This window comes from Solanum dulcamara, chromosome 3 (assembly GCF_947179165.1).
Source record: "Solanum dulcamara chromosome 3, daSolDulc1.2, whole genome shotgun sequence".
Lineage (NCBI taxonomy): Eukaryota > Viridiplantae > Streptophyta > Magnoliopsida > Solanales > Solanaceae > Solanum > Solanum dulcamara.
The window spans coordinates 66,146,123-66,164,629 of NC_077239.1; the positions used below are offsets into that span (position 1 = coordinate 66,146,123).

At 35.8% G+C, this 18,507-nt stretch overlaps 1 pseudogene; it reads left to right on the forward strand.

Moving 5' to 3' along the window:
* The first annotated feature begins 1,941 nt into the window (after positions 1 to 1,941).
* On the forward strand, positions 1,942 to 17,867 carry LOC129883614 (histidine kinase 5-like; annotated as a pseudogene).
* The last annotated feature ends 640 nt before the right edge of the window (positions 17,868 to 18,507 follow it).

Consider the following 18,507-nt stretch of genomic DNA (forward strand, 5'->3'; position numbering starts at 1 on the left):
TATCCCTAAGATAGCTTTTTGGACTCGTTATGGTCACTACGAGTTTTTGGTGATGTCATTTGGGTTGACGAATGCCCCCGCAGCATTCATATAGTTGATGAATGGAGTGTTTTGCCCGTACTTAGATTCTTTTGTGATAGTATTCATTAATGACATCTTGGTGTATTCCAAGACCGAGGCAGATCACGTCCGCCATTTGAGGTTGGTACTTCAAAAGTTGAGAGAAGAAAAGTTGTATGCAAAGTTCTCCAAGTGTGAATTTTGGCTTGATTCTGTGACATTCTTAGGACACATGGTGTCCAAAAAGGGGATTAGAGTGGATCCAGCTAAGATTGAGGCAGTTAGAGGGTAGACAAGGCCTACTTCTCCTACTGCGATTCGTAGTTTTGTGGGGTTAGCTGGTTATTACAGATGATTTGTGCAGGGCTTCTCCAGTATTGTAGCTCTATTGACTAGATTGACTCAGAAGGACGTGGATTTTCATTGGTTCGATGAATGTGAAGCGAGCTTCCAAAAACTCAAGACTTTATTGACTTCGGCTTCTATTTTGATGCTACCTGAGGAAGGTGTGGAATTTACTGTATATTATGTGCTTCTGGTGTTGGTTTAGGCGGTGTGTTGATGCAGAAGGGGAAAGTGGTTGCCTATGCCTCAAGATAGTTGAAGGCCCATGAGAAAAACTATCCTACTCATGATTTGGAGTTAGCGGCCGTGGTTTTCGTGCTTAAGTTATGGCGTCATTACCTATACGGTGTGCATTATGAGGTCTTCACCAATCATTGGAGTCTATAGTATATATTCAGTCAGAGGGATCTAAACTTGAGGCAGCGTAGATGGCTTGAGTTGCTGAAAGACTACGATATGACTATTTTGTATCTCCCAGGAAAAGCCAATGTGGTAGCGGATGCCTTGAGTAGGAAATCCTCTAGTATGGGGAGTCTTTCCACGATCCGAGTTGAGGAGCGACCATTGGCTAGAGATGTTCATAGGCTGGCTAATAGCCTTGTCCGATTGCATATTTCAGAGGATGGTGGTGTTCTTGCCTTTGTGGAGGCACGTTCTTACTTGATTGAGCAGATTCAAGAGAGACAATTTGAGGATGACAAGTTATGTATCATTCGAGATAAAGTATTAAGTGGTAAAGCTAAGGAGGCGGTACTTGATTCAAAAGGTGTATTGAGGATTGGTGGTAGAATCTGTGTGCCTAAGGTGGGTGACCTAACTAGACTTATTTTGGAAGAGGCTCATTGTTCAAGGTATTCCATCCTTCTAGGAGCGGCCAAGATATATCATGATTTGTGCCAGCACTATTGGTGGTGTGGGATGAAGAAGGACATAGCAGAGTTCGTGTCCAAGTGTTTGACTTGCCAGCAAGTAAAGTGTGAGCATCAGCAGCCTGGGGGTATGAGTCAGAAGATGCTTATTCCCACATGGAAGTGGGAAATGATCACCATGGACTTCGTTGTGGGCTTACCTCCCACCGTGGGTGGTTATGATTCTATATGGGTGGTTGTTGACAGACTGACAAAGTCTGCCCATTTTATTCCAGTTAAGGTGAGGTACATAGTGGCTAAGCTAGCCCAGTTGTATATTAGCCATATCGTTCGGCTTTATGGTGTCCCAGTATCCATCATTTCAGATTGAGGTTCAGTATTCACTTCGCACTTTTGGCAGCCATTACAACATGGTTTGGGCACTAGACTTGATATGAGTACTGCTTTTCACCCACAAACCGATGGGCAATCCGAGCGGACGATCCAGGTGTTGGAAGACATGCTCCGAGCTTGTGTTATTGATTTTGGTGCTAGATGGGATCAATACTTGCCCCTAGCAGAGTTTTCCTACAACAATAGTTACCACTCCAATATCCAGATGGCTCCATTTGAGGCTTTGTATGGTAGGCGGTGTCGATCCCCTATTGGATGGTTTGACTTAGCTGAGATGGAGTACTTAGACATAGACTTGCTTAGAGATGCTATGGAGCAGGCTCATAAGATTCAGGGTAGACTCTTGACTGCCCAGAGCAGGCAGAAGAGTTATGCAGACCGGAGAATTCGACCATTGGGGTTCATGGTGGGTGATCACGTTTGGCTTCGAGTGTCGCCCATGAAGAGCGTGATGCGATTCAGGAAGAAGGGCAAGCTTAGCCCTCGATGCATTGGCCCATTTAAGATTTTAGCGCGAGTTGGAGAGGTGGCCTATAGATTGGCCTTACCAACTAGCTTATCGGTTGTGCATAACGTGTTTCATGTTTCCATGCTCCGGAAGTATGTTGCGGATGAGTCTCAAGTATTGTCACTCGATTCAGTGGAGTTGGTTCCAAACTTGACATTTGAGGAGGAGCCTATAGCTATCCTAGATAGGTAGGTCCATAAGCTTAGAACCAAGGAGATAGCTTTAGTAAAGGTGCAATGGAAGCACCGTTTAGTCGGAGAGGCGACTTGGGAGAAGGAGGCTGATATGCGTGCAAGATATCCCCATCTTTTTGAATCCTCAGGTATATTCATTTACTTTATGTTCGGGGACGAACATGATTTTTAGTGGTGGATAATGTAATGACCCGATTGGTCATTTTGAGAATGAGTTATCTCTCTTCCATAAAATACTCTCTCCGTAAATTTAAATTATTCACTGATTTGTGCAGCTTTGAGAAGATAAACACCAAGTAAGGCCTTAATTATTTATAAAGGTAATAATGAACAGATTGTCGTTTGATACCTTGGGCAAAACAAAATAGTAAATTAAAAAGGGAATAATAGCAATTAGTGAGTGGGATATTAATAAAGGTCCAATGATCCTTAACTATTTGGAAGATTAGATTAAGATATTGTTGCAGGTTGTCGCCACTGGTTTCCGTAACCAGTTGGCGTCAATTGTTTTAAAATAAATAAATAAATAAATTGTTATTATGTTTTCTTTTATTTAGTTATCATTATAATTCAAGTTTTATATATTGAGATAGATAATTAAATATTATGTGTGTTGTATTATATGAACACCATTAGATTCACATTATTTGAAGGAATTGAGACTTAACCCTTGCTTAAGATTTAAGAATATAAGACTTGAGATATTTGTTGGTATCAAAATTTAGGGAATTGATTATAGATTTGGATGGGTTCTTAAGTCTAGGCTAGACATATAGTGATATGAATATTGTTAATCGCAAAAATCTTATGATGACTATTCATTTGACTAGATTACATTGAGTTGAAAACCCAGCGAAAGGGGAAGGCTCAAGTCTCGGAGTAATTGCTTGATCATTTAAGGCAAGTGAATTTCTAAACCTCAGTTTAAGCTTGTAGATGCTTGTATTTTGGTGTTATGTGTATTGGGGAGTATTGAGAATTTGACTGGTTTATTGACTGTATGGTTGTCCTTAAAAATGGAGATAAGGGGTATAAAATAGTGATCTATTGACATGTATTAGTGGAATTGATATGTTGTGATTATGAGTTTATTTTGAACATGTGAAATGACTATGTTGGTGTGAGATAGGAAATATTATTATTGTTGTCATGTTATTATCGTGAATTATATGAACATGAATTGATTGCATTGGTTCTGATATATTATGTGAGACTGAAAATGATACGAAACAAAAGGGGTCGGGCCACACGCTCAATGGCAAGTAATATGAAACAAAGGGGTCGGCCCACATGCTCCATGGAAGGAAATATATATTGAGGGGTCAAGCCACACGCTCTATGGCAGATTACATTGACAGAAATGTCCCCCATGGGTTCCGGACTGTGATTCAGCGAATATGTACCGATAGGACAGACATGTATCATTTCATTGCATTGCGTCGCATTTTGTTGATATTTGTGAATTTGTGTTTATCCCCATATTGCTCTGTATGTGCTGAAGTTGACCTGGTATGATTCATTGACGAGACTATTGATGAGTATTTGTGGACTGTGTTACTTTTGTTATTGTACTAGTGTAGAGTTAGACTGATTTTATGCATGTTGTAGTTAAGGAGGTTCGGTTGGGAGGACAGGAGTACTTGTATCTATTAAGCTTTGCTTAGTTTTAGCTATCCACTTGTTGAGTACCGTGTTATTTGGTACTCACCCCTTGCTTCCACACTTGTGTAGATTGTGATCCCGGACCTGCTTGATTTTCTAGCATTTTCTACTACATTCGAGGCTATCATTCCGAGTGTCGAGGTAGCTGTTACATCTATCTAGTGGACACCTCTTGCTCGTTTCTTATGTTTTAGTCCTATTCTAGAGACAAAGACATTGTGACTGTATTTCTTTTCGTACTTCGATACTAAATTAGTGGCTTGTACACGTGACAACCAATCTTAGGGGATATTGAGTTTCTTTTACGTGTTTTTTCTTAAGTTAAATTTTGATTCTTTTCTTTTTCTTTCGCATCTACTTTTCATTGGGTATTAGGCTGACTTATCTCGATGGATTGAGATGAGTGCCATCATACCCGGATTCGGGTCATGACAAACATGATGAGGATGACTCGAACTGGGAGCTGCATCAACAAGATGCAGAAGTGTAGTATGATTACCAAAACATGGACTACCCAGTACACATCATTGGCCGACTGAGCTTAAAAAGAATAAAATATATAATAAGCAGCATAATTATAGTAATAATAATAAGAGAAGGATACAAACTAAAAATACGGGGGAAGAGGCACGAAAGTAATCCTGCGGAAGTCAAGCAAGTCCAACCAATCAAGTAAGCGCATCAAGGAAGTAATCCTATGGCAGTCAACCAAGTCCAACCAATCAAGTAAGCGCATCAGTAATCCCATCTGATAAGAATACTGAAAGAATATCTTGAAGTGCCCGAAATTCATACTTCGAGCTTTCCAATAATAGTAATAGTAGTAGTAACCTGAATATTATATCATGGGCCACCCGGAATTTAAGCCTCGAGCTTCTCGATTATAGTAGTAGTAATAGTAACCCGAATATTGTATAATGGGCAGCCTAAAATTCACTCCTTGAGCTTCTTGATAATAGTAGTAGTAATAATAACCCAAATATTGTATCATGGACTGGCCGAAATTTACACCTCAAGCTTCTCCATAATAACAATAGTAAAATCAGCCGAGGTCCTCGAAAGGGATATCGTGAAGGGAGATCAAAATCGGAGAATAACCCAAAATATGTATCAACGGGCCATCCGAAATTCACACTCTGAGCTTCTCAATAGCATTTCCATAATTAAAATATCATCGGTATTTCCTTTAAATCATTACACATATTTATAAATCAAAAATCTTGAAATTTCCATTTTATTCTTCCTTTAAAGAAAGGGTTTGTAATACCAGCGGGTCAAATCAATACGAATAATATGTCAAAATTATATATCACTAACTTTAAATTCTGATGTACCGTAAACATGGACTCGGTCCCAACATTTCAATATGTTAAGCAGCCAAGGCATAAACATAAGCCAAAAATTACAATAAGAGACCAACCGACATCAAACCTATCAAACACGCGACATCCTATGTTTAAATCACCTAGGAGCAGTTTCTAAGGATTTTAAATGATGTAACCAAGACAAGATATCACTTAGGCTAAGGATTCAACGCCTAAAATCCCAAAAGATTTCTAACGATGATCATCTTCTCACAACTCCTCAATGAATTATCAATACTTAAATCATCAACCTAATCATGCGATACTACTCAAAATATACTAATTCTAGCTAAGTCAAGTTTAAAAAGAGTAAGCCATAGCCTACCTCAAAACCAAAACAACACCAAAATCGCTAGATTTGAGTCTTTCCTTTTCGGGCTGCATCCAAACAATGTTACTTTATCAAATTATTGAAGAGAAGATCAAAATAAGGCCAACAATGCCCATATTGCTATAATTACAAACTAAACCAAAATTGGGTCAAAATTCGACATTGGGACTCGCACATGAAATCAAAAAACCAACTCTGTCACAATATCCCAAATAACTTAAGGAACTTGTGCCCCAAAATAGGCATATTCCGAGAAATGGAAAAGCTCAAACAACCCAACCAAATTTAAGCCCTAGAATAGTTCAAAATGCAATAAATAACGGAAATGTACCTCAAAGGAAGACTTTTCTCCTAATTATGAATGAACCAATGTATTTCCCTCAAAAATCTGTACAACTTAGCCTCTTGAATCACCCAAATCTCCCACAAATAGAGAGAAAATCGAGGTTGGAAGTTTTGACCTCAAAGCTGAAAAATAGACCAAAATAGGTCTCTGATGTCGCTTAAGTGAACCCCCGATGTATGCTTAAGAGACCACCTCAGAAGCGGAGGTCGCTTTAGCGATAATGTTTTGCTTTAGCAACACCTGGTTGCTTTAGCGACCTCTTGGTCGCTTTAGTAGCCTCTCGATCACTTCAACGGCCAAGAGTCACTTTAGATACGACACTAGATGATGCTGGTGCAAATTTGAGCATGCAATGCCAAATTCTTTGACGGGGTGTTCTGAATTAGTTTGAAACCCCATGCTCGCAAATGAAATATGCTAACCATTTGGAAATATTTCGAGCTCAATGGAATCGACAGATTTTTGAATAAAGGTCGTTTTGATGGAATGTTGACCAATGTCAAAGGATTTTTTGAGCTAACCGCACTTATCAAATTTTTATCCGAGCGCATTGACTCAAAATGTTGACCGAAGTCAAACTTGGCCAAAATTTTAAATTTAGAATGCCTAATCGTATAAACTCAAAATGAATACTCCAAATCCCAAACCAACCTGCTTCCTAGACTAAAATGGCCTTCCGGAGCTGATGGAACCATCGGAATTCTCATACGATGCCCGAATCTCTGGATGTTGACTATAGTCAATTCTTTCAAACCTTAAGCCTCCAAAATGGCCAAACCATCTCAAAATCATCCAGGCACCTTGGCAAGTATGCCGTCCTCCCCAACATCACATATAAGCTATAAAAGAAGCTATAGGAAGGGGTAAAATGGTAAAAACAAGCGTGCCGTCCTCCCCAACATCACATATAAGCTATAAAGAAGCTACGGAAAGGGGTAAAATGGTAAAAACATGCAAAAGCACAAAAATGACCTTTGAGGTCATTACAACATCCACTACTAAGAGGACTTTCCTCGTTGAAAGTCAAGGAAGAAAAGTACCTGGTGCTTTAAAAAGCTGAGGACATCGGGTCCACATGTCCTACTGGCTCTCTCAAGTATCTTTCTCGATCGGATGATGCCTCCATTGGACTTTCACAGATGGAATATCCTTAGACCTTAACTTCCTAACATGCATGTCCAAAATAGCTACATTCTCCTCCTCAAAGGCCAAGGACTCATCAAACTGAACTGAATCCTACTGAAGCACGTGAGACTCATCTGGGATGTACCACCATAGCATAGAAACATGGAATATCGGGTGAAGACTTGATAAAGCTAGGCGCAAGGTTAACTCATAAGCTCCCTCCCCTAACCATCTTAATATCTCAAAGGGGCCAATGAACCTGGTGCTAAGCTTAACCCTACTCCAAAATCTCATCACGCCCTTCATGGGCGATACTCACAGAAATACCCGATCTTCAACCATGAACTCCAAAGGACGCACCCTCCGATCAACATAACTATTATGCCTACTCTAGGCAGTATAGAGTCTCTTTTGAATCATATGAACTCTATCGATCAACTCAGGTAGAAAATTGATTCCCCAAGGCCTAACCTCAAAGGCATCAAACCAACCAACTGGGAACGACATCTCCTACCATACATGCCTTAAAAGGTTCCATCTCGATGCTCGAATGGTAACTATTATTATAGGCAAACTCTGCCAAGCCCAAGAACTGATCCCACTGAACTCCAAAATTGATAACACAGGCCCATAGTATGTCCTCCAAGACCTGAATAATCCTTTATGACTGGCCGTCAGTCTGGGGTGGAAAGTTGTGCTGAGCTCGACTCTAGTGCCCAATTCTTTCTGAATAGACCCCCAAAAGTGCAAAGTGAACTGAGTACCATGGTATGAAATTATAGATATTGGAACCCCATGGAATTGGACTACTCTCGGATGTAAATCTTATCTAACTTCTGTGAAGTGTAGGTTGTCTATACTGGTAAAAAGTGAATAGACTTAGTCAATCAACCTATGATGACCAAAATAGAATCAAAACCTCGGGAGGTACGTAGTAAACCCACTACAAAGTCCATAGCTATTGTCTCCCATTTCCACTCTGGAATGGGTAGCCATTTTGTCAAACTACCTCACCTCTGATGCTCAAACTTGACCTTCTGACAGTTCAAGCACATAGCCATAAAAGCTACAATGTCCCACATCATCCCCACCACCAATAATGTTATCGTAGGTAGCAACACATCTTCTCTATACCAGGATGAATGGAATATCTAGAATAATGGGCCTCCTCAAGGATCAGCCTGAATAGATCTCCAACTCTAGGAACACATATACAACCCTCATTCCTCAAAATGCCCTATATATCTAAGGTCACCTTCCTAACCTCCCCACTGAGTACCTTATCATGAATCACCCTTAGCTATGAGTTCTCAAACTACTGTGCTCGAATCTGCTCCATCAAGGAAGAACTGGCCTCTAAATAAGCAAGTGCCCTGCCCGTCTTAGAAATATCAAGGCGAACCATCTAGTTAGCTAAGGACTGAAAGTCTAAAGCTAGAGGCCTCTCCTCAACTTATAAGAATGCCAAACTCCCAATACTTACCTCCTTCCAGCTCAAAGCATCTGCTACTACATTTGCCTTGCCCGGGTGATAGAGAATGGTGACATCATAGTCCTTCAATAACTCTAACCATCTACACTATCTCAAATTAAGGTCTTTCTCGCTGAATATGTACTGAAGACTATGGTGGTCAGTGTAGATCTTACAATGGGCGACACGTAGTTAATGCTTCTTAATCTTTAATGCGAAGACTACCATCGCCAACTCTAAATCATGTGTAGGGTAGTTTCATTCATGCACCTTCAGCTGTCTAGAAAAATATACAATAATTCTACCCTAATGCATCAGAACGTAACCCAAGGTAACACCTCAAGTATCACAATACACTGTAAATCCTTGGTCCTCAACAAAAAGAGTAAGAATCAGAGTTGAAGTCAACAAGGCATTGAGCTTCATAAAGCTTGCCTCAGACTCGTCAGACCACTAGAAGGGAATATTCTTTTAAACCAATCTGGTCAAAAGTGCTTTAATAAAAGAGAACCCCTCCACAAATCGTCTGTAATACCCAATTAACTCAACAAAATTGTGTCCCTCAGTAGGAGAAGTGGTCCTAGACCAATCACAAATGGCCGCTATCTTCGTCTAATCTACTATAATCTCATCCTTGGACACCACGTGCCATAGGAATGCAACAGACTCAAGCCAAAATTCACACTTAGTGAATTTGGCATATAACTGTTGATCCCTCAATGTCTGAAGTACTATCCTTAGGTGTTTCTCATGCTGTTATCTGCTCCCAGAGTAGACTAGAATGTCATCAATGAATACAATGACAAAAGAGTCAAAGTAGGGCCTGAACATATGGTTCATCAAATCTATGAATGTTATAGGGGCATTAATCAACTCGAAGGATATAACTAAGAACTCATAGTGCCCGTATCGAGTACTGAAAGTCTTAGGGATATCTGACTCCTAATCCTCAGCTGGTGATACCCTGACCTCAAGTCTATCTTAGAAAATACTGACTCACCCTAGAGCTGGTCAAATAAATCATCAATATGTAGCATCGGGTATTTATTCTTGATGGTCAACTTATTCAGCTACCTATAATCAATACACATATACCAACACCTCATCATATATAGATCATCATTGCCATAAATCAATTAGATAACATAAATGTTAGATCGAGAAAGATTTTGATGATTGACAAAAAGAGGAACAAATGAAAGAAACAGGTTGCTACGACATATTCCTTTCAGACTGAGTCCGACTGGTATAAGGAAAAAGTCAACCGCGCAAATTAGAAGCATTAAGGCGGTGGATGGAGTACGTTTATGACCTTTCAAGTTGCATAAAGTTTCCTTTAATAAGAGGATTCATACAAGGAAAGGGATACAGTAAAAGGACATCGTCTACAACTCAAAGAAGGAGAGGTTTTGCAAGTCTACAAGGAAAGCGAAGTAGTAAAAGGACACCTCTTTGACTCAAAGAAGGAGAAGTCTTGCGCCTATAAATACAATAATCGAGGTTTGTACTTTTTACTATTCTAGAAAATACTACATCTAGTAACAATTTAACATAACCAACTTCTTCCAAAATATGCTCCAATATATACACTGATTTTCAGTTAGGTGTTTCAAAAATAAAAAGAAAACAAGTTATGCAATTCTTGAGTATCGAACCTTGGATGTTGGGGTACATTTTAAATACCCAACAACTACGGAAAGAAGAGGGGAATTTGACAAAGCCTCAATAAGGATCAATGGAGGAGCCCTTGAACCTCCGTTTCTAGTGTTTAACAATGCAATATAGATTTCAAATATGCCAAAATTAAAAATGAATGTTCGAACCATCCTTTATGGCTCATTTAGGTAACTTTGTGTAAAATTTACTTTGACCTTTCTTTTAACTTGTACAAGAAAAATGGAAGACAACAAAACAACAAGGTTCTCAAAAAATATAACCCAAATTACTGTCACGATCTGAAATTGGGCCATGATGGCGCCTACTATTAACCCTAAGTAGGCAAGCCTAAAACCCAAATCGAAATAAAAAAATATAATTAGAAATAGATATGCGAAAGCATAAATAGAGATATATAATATGGCCCATAATATAGATATGCAATACGATACAAAATGTACAAACAAGCCAAAAGTTACCAAGAAAACTGAACTATACAAGAGAATCCAACCCTGGACCTGGTGTTGCCGGTACAAAAGCATCTAAGTATAGAAGGATTTGTATACAATATAACCAACTAATCAAAATACAATATACAAGTTACTATAAAAAAGGAAAAGCAACAAGTCTCTGGATGCCAGGAGCTCACCATGATCAAAGTCTGTGATAGCCATGGGAGATCCAATGCTCAGAGAGAGTGGCTCATACTAGGAGCTATATCAGAAAAAAATGCAGAAGTGTAGTATAAGTATCAAAATACAGGGTACCCAGTAGGCATCATAGGATGACCGAGATCAAAAAGATCATATATATAAAGAGAGAAGTATGATAGTGCTAGTTCTACAGTCTAACAATTCAAAGAGGGATATACAAAACACTCAGAATAGTGAAAATCACATAAATAACAAGCATGTAGCACCCAAATGCACGACAATTAGAGCCATTCTGATAAAACAAGATGATGCAATGCAAATGTAGCAGATGCATAAAACTAGAAACCAGAAGAATCCCTCGCACCGCTCGAAATATTCCTCGAGCTCAACACCGGATGAAATAGTGGAAATGTAGGTCAAAATTCAATCAGCATGCCACATGGAATATCTGTTTGAGTTTATCAAAATAAAAAATAAATCCAAAATAATTCTCCAGGTTTCTTGAAAACTTCCTCAAGCATATGAACAAGAGTTCCAACTTCTCTTATCTTAAAAACCTTATAAACATCAAGCAATTGCCTCAAAAATTTGGGCTTAAATGTGAAACAAACAAGTTTAAAATAATAAACCTTTTAATACAAAAAACCCTTGAAAATGGAATAATTCCCTTCAAAAACAAGTTCCTCAAGTTAAAAATAATAACTCGTTCCCTCAGAGCTCACGCTAGTAGAAATCTCAACAAAACCATTTCGTTCTCTCGTTTCCAGGTACAAACATGTTGAATGCGGATGCACATGAAAACATAACAAGTCACTGTCAAACCAACTCGATCTAATGACACCATACAAATAACTAGGTAAACATTCATTGTTTACACCCAATTTTGATCCTACACAAACGCATATTGTTTACTGAGCTTCTTCAATTTTAAACATTCTGAAATAATTACTTATAATAAAAAAATGATATATTTTCTAGTGTACTTTTAATTTTTTTTTTTTTTATAATTTTTAATGATATATATATATAGTTCTATATAATTATTAATTTCTATAAATATTCAAAAAATGATATAATTTTTTTATTTCATAAATTAGTAGCTTATTTTTGGATTAATTAGTTTATAACTAAGTTAATTAATTCATTCTGTTACGATTAAGAAGCTCGTTAATTAATTATTATCAAATCATTTTATTTAATTTTTTAAGCTGAATTCACGAATTAAATTAATTTTCGTGTGGCCATTTTCCTTACAAATCTAACCATTTTTTCACTCCAACCTTAACCAAATTTCAAGTCATTTTTTTAGCCCAAAATTCTAGCCCGGAGTCATCCCAACCCAATATTGTCATCCCACTCACTATAAACCCAATAACAACAACATACACTACTAACACCTATACACCTAAAGCCCAATTCTTATAATAATTTTGGCAAACATCAATTTACTACAATACATATATTATACTTATACAATACTAACACCACCTCTTTTTTCTTTTTTCTTTACCACCTCCCAATCCCAGCTAACCCCCTTTTTAAAAAATAATTTTCAAACATCATCATTCTCTACCCCCACCATTTTCCTTTTTCACCCCACCAAACCCATCATTATACAAAAAACTCATTATTACTCCCACCAACCTCACTCTTTATTAAAAAAAATAAATCATTCATCTTCTTTAAAAGAAAGAAGAACAAGATATCACAAAAGAGAGGGAGAAAAACTCAACATTCATGAACATACAAGAACACAAAAAAAAAGCAAAAACATAATACTACAGCATAAAAAAATTAGATGAAAAACAAATCACAAAAAAATTGAGTCTCTAATTTTTGATTTTTTTAGTTCTTTTGCTCATTTCTTGGCGGGTTCGAGGAGTTCCTCGCCCTCAAATTCTTCGTCTCAATCGCTACCCGAAAATAGGTAAGAATCTTTACTCGGTTTTATTTACTTAATGAATAATTATTTCATGTCTTCTATGAAATTGATTTGTAATAAATTTTTTTATAGTTAGCATGTGTTAGAATTAATTATATTAATGATAAAAATTTTCTTGTCTTGCTTGAAGTGTAGCAATATCTTATTAAATATGGAAAAAAAGGAAAAATCTCAATTTCGTTCATGGTTTTTTTTAGTAATTTTGTTTGACCATATAGATTTTCATATTTTTAATTTATTATTTATCATGATTTAGATAATAAATATATACTTAATTTATCATTGAGTTAAAATTTTCATTTTCATTGCTTAATTGCTTTAAATCTTGCTTTAAAATTTGAGTTAGTTTAATGTGTAGATTAATTCCATGTTCTTTAGTTATTTGAATATATTTCTCTCTCTCTCTCTCTCTCTCTATATATATATATATATATATATATATATATATATATATTGTACATATATCCATGTTGTTAGTCAATATGTTATTTCATATGCACTTCTAGTTGCATTCTCCAAAGGGACATAATAGGATACTCTTCAATTTGTTGCTTTAAAATATTATGCTATATTCCTTTGTTCAATTTAAAATGAGTAGTTGCTTATATGATTTTATTTTGGTTCATGTGATTCCATTCGAGTCCATCTTCGGACTCCATCCTCGCATATTGTTGAGTTTTGAGTCAACTTCACCCTTGTTCGAATTTCGAAAGCTGATACGTAGATTTAAAGGAGGTTTACTATAGGTTCCGGAGGAAGAAAATACGCTGATATACAACCTATATACAGGAGATAAAAAAAAGGTGAATGTATACCTTGATATAAATTAATATATAGTCATGATATACAGAAATGAAATGGGCCAAAGGCCCAACATACAAGTGGTCCAACATCTTAGTCTAGGTGTACAAAAACTAAGTATTGGGCCTGATTTTAGTTTTGTGTATATTGTTATTCAATTTATTTGGGTTGTAATAATTTAATTTATTTATGTTTATCTATACTTGCTTAGATATTAATTTTAGTTTGGTTTGAGTTAATTGAATTTCTCTTAAAAGGGAAACCATTTTTGTATTAATTTGCTCTAAAAAATGACTTTGTTCAAGTGTTTTCCTTTTAGTTAGACATTTCAACAAATGGAATTTTCTTCCAAATTATCTTAAAGTTTTTTTTAAGTTGATATTCTTTCAAATCAATTGAGTTTAAAGTGTATTTATCTAAATTAAGTTGTCCCTAAATAGCTCAAATAATTTTTTTTCTTATTTAATCAAAGTCTTAATCATCTTTAATTTTGTTAAAATTCATTAGATCTACCACTTCTCTTTAAACATATTTAAAATTCATTTACTTAGTCATTTAATAGAGTATATTTTCTCGATAAATTATTTCAAATATTTCAAGTTGATTTATTATTCAAATAAAAATATTTATCTTCACTACTTACAAGTAATTTTCCCAAAGTTAGTCAAATACTTTTCAAATCATCGGATAACCGCACGTTAGCGGTCATTTTGAGTGCTAACACCTTTTCAAAATGAAAATTTGAACCTTTAACCATTTTCTCTAATTTTTAAGGCTTAAATCTATGAAGGTCTTTTAAATTAAGTTTTCTTAATTTCTTTAAAAATTAAGTGGCGACTCTTCTTTTCTAAAATTGATTTTTTCTCTATAAAGTTAAATTGATTTTAAACAGTATTTTTCTGACATAATTGAAATGGCAACTCCGCTAGTGAATTTAATAGGTTCTAACCATTATATTTGACTAACTATTTGGATTTATAATAATTAGTAATTCTTGCTTTCCTTAATTGTAAAATTATGTGTTTAATTTATATATTAAACTGACATTTGCATTCATGGCATCTTTCTATTAAATGTATAGTATATTAAAGAATGGTATTGTGGAACCGCGACCGGGCTTTTTATACTTGACCCTTTTTTGGAACGATCGATAATTTATTGATACGCCATGCATCTAATGGTTTTCATAAATTCCAGCCTGAGTTGTCCGCTTGGGTTATCAGTCTTGCAAAATCCACTCTTAATCAACCTAGCGAAGAGCATTACCAAAATTCTAAATTAGAGCATTGACCTAATTGACTCAATACCTAAGGTGTATTAAGATCATTAGAAAGTCAACCTTGATTCCAAAATGGCCCTCAGCCTCAATGGATGATCATACCTATATGTTTAACTTTGAAGGTTGTATACGCGGTTTGGCAAACCATTGTCCCTCGGGTTTGGGAGTTTATTTTTGTAGCTTAGTCTAGTCAAAGAAAGATCTTCACAAAATATCACTTCATCCAAAAGGCGTTGGCGTTCAGAAATGTCAAGAAGTCAAGAATAAAAGATTTTTTACGAAGCCTTAGTTTATGATTATACACCTGAGTGAGATCAATCATTTTTATCCCATTATGTATCTCCATTCAATTATTCATAAATCTTGTATAAATGTAGTTTTTTGGGGCAGGGGGAATGGAATGTTTCAAATGACATCATATATCTTTCAAATCGTTAGGCCAACCCTTGGCACAAACGGGTTACATACTTATTTAGAATGTGCAATATTTGTTTATGTGTTATAGACCATTACTATTTGTTTGAATATGTTGCTTTGTTTGGAGACATTCTATCCACCCTTTTTCAAAATATTCTTTTTAGAATTCTCTAAACATACAAATATCAAGTCACTTTCAAAGTCCGTCCAAACAATCTATAGGTCTTGAATTTTTCAACAAAATTCAAATTCCATTTTCAAATTCTAAATATCACTCTCTCATCTAACAAGAGGTTGATATTTATTTTAATTTGGAAAGTGATTCAAGATTGTCGAACTACGTAGGACCTGAATTCTCCTTTGTGAGATACGTAGGCAGCCTTTCAAGGCTCGGTCCTATTTTTGAAGTTTTTAGTTTTTCCTCATTCTTTCAAAGAAATTGAGAAATTCTCCTGCATCTATGAAGAATGAGGGTACAAAAGTTGAAGTGCAAAAAATCTTTTAATTCAACACAAGTCAACATTTCTCACACATCTATCATAAAATTAAATGGGCTAATTACTGTCCGTTTAGTCTTCCTTCACGCATAGATTAGTTTGTCTTCAAACAAAACAACATTTATATGTTTAGTTCATTATGTGATATTTTGCATTAATTATTACAAACATGAACTAATACTTTGGCTCTTGAATTATTCTTCTTTTTCAGAGAGAGATTGATTTGTCTCGAAAATCAAAATTGTTTGCTTCTCAAAGATCGATGGTTCAACTAAAATTGATTCTTTTTTCCTTTGCAGAGGCTTATCAAAGGACATCATACGATAAATGATTGTATCTTAATTTTGAGAGGTCAACACATCTTCCCTAACTAAGAAATTTCTTTGTACGTAGGAGAGACGACATTATTTCAAGAATGGGAATCACGGCAACCCCAAATCGACTGCAACATTCAGCATTAAACTCTAGCCCTAGTCTTTTCAATTATTTAATCTAAGAGGAACCATAATCCTTTCTCTTATGGATCTTGTAGGGACAAAGGGTTCATAACGATGACCTTGAATTCCACAATACACCAATACATAACTTGAAAGATAAATCGGGGGAGTCTTTTACTATGAAGTTTTATTCCTATATTTTTTTAACTTATTTTTATAATGGCTCCGCTTTCACTCTTTTTTTGTATCTTTGCAGGAAAACTGTCCTCGATAATAGTAGGAGATATTCATAACAATGTATGGTTTTCATGAATATTTGAGGAAGCTCAAGTCATAAGAGAAAATCCTCAAGAAGAACACAACAACAAGAATCAGAGCTCAAGAAATTAGAGTTATTGGAGAAGTGTCAATTGGAGGAAGAAAGATATGGGGGTGATAAACATCCAATCTCTATATTAGATGAAGAATTGAAGAGATACATATTCCAAGAGGCTCCTAGAAAAGAAATGGTGTAAAAATTCAAGATAAAGTAGAAATAGATACTGAGTATGACAACATAAAATATTGGAAGCAGAGAGCTAAACATTTGAACAAGTTGTTGGAAACAGTGTAAATACTAATTAAGAAATTACTAGAAAGCAAAGAAGAACAATTGTTCAACGGGATTCAAATACTAATTGAGAAATTGCAGAAAAGCATAGAAAACCTTGAAAGGCAGTCCTCTCCGGTGGAAGAATTATCTCAGATTTTGAAAAGAGCTGATAATTTCTTACACTTTGTCCTCCAAAATGCACCCATTGTTATTGGCCACCAGGATAATGAGTTATGCTATCATTTTATCTATAATCATTTGCCAAGTTTGCATGAAGTGGAAATCATCGATAAAACAAATGTAGAGATTTTACTAGTGCTGGTGTAAAGGAATCTCAAGACTTCAAAAGACAGGTTTTGGAACGGAGAATACCGACAAAGAAGGAAATTACATATGACACAGGATTATTTGGGTCAAAGAATTCTCTAATATATGTTGAACCTGTGTTCAGTAAGGCCGGAGAGACAATTGGTGTAAATTACATAGAAATGGAGATAACTAATTAGATAAGGAAAAGAGAAAAATGGCAAAGCTGCGAGAAACGATAGTTGTACAGAAGGCCAAAGAAACTTAACTTAACAAAACTATTCACATAACAGAGGAAACTATGCAAGAGAAACAAATGTTTGCAACCATGTCTCATGAGATTAGATCCCCTTTGTCAGGAGAGGTTAGTATGATCGAAATTTTTTCTACAACAAAATTGGATAAGGAACAACATCAGCTTGTAAATGTAATATTGTCTTCAGCATATTTGATTCTTTAACTAATAAATGACATCCTTGACCTTTCCAAAGTCAAATCAGGAGTAATGAAGTTGGAAGCTACAACATTCCGACCAAGAGAGGTTATAAAGCATGCTACACAGAAAATATTAACATTGGAAGACCACACCAATGCATACTCTCTGAAGATGTCACTCTGAGTTTGTCTAAAGCTTTAAATTATTTTATATATCATATCTGCAATAACTACGCAAATAAAATTCTCATCTTGGTGAGATACGTTCTTTTTCAACAAAAAAATAAAAAAATAATAAATAAATAAATAAATAATAACAATAAATTGTGTACATATCTTAAGAGTCATATCTTCTTGATTGGGACGAATATAGTAAGGAGCATGCAAAATATTAAGTATGATGAAAAAGATTGGCTTTGTGGTAAACCATAGCTTTTGTTGGTATCTTTCATTTGTACTTTTGTGATGCTTGAAAATTCTCTTCAAGGCATTCAAGATAAGAATAAAACTAACCTCATGGCTTCATGTGAATTGTGTGGTGAGCTTTAGATTAAAATTCAATTGCATTGCACTGTTGATCTAGAACTTAGACTGAATGTTTATTGAGGCAAAATCCTGAGTAATATTTGGTTTGAGAAAGGATTGTAGGCATTTTTTACCTGATTATTCCTTTCAAATCTTACCAAATAACATTAACCTATTGTTTTCCCTACTTTGAGCCTAAAGCCCTTTTTTTGGACAACCACTTCTTAGCCCTTTCCCTTCTAAGTGCTTACATGCACTATCCCTCTCTTGGCCCAACCTCCTCGAGCGCACCGAAGAAG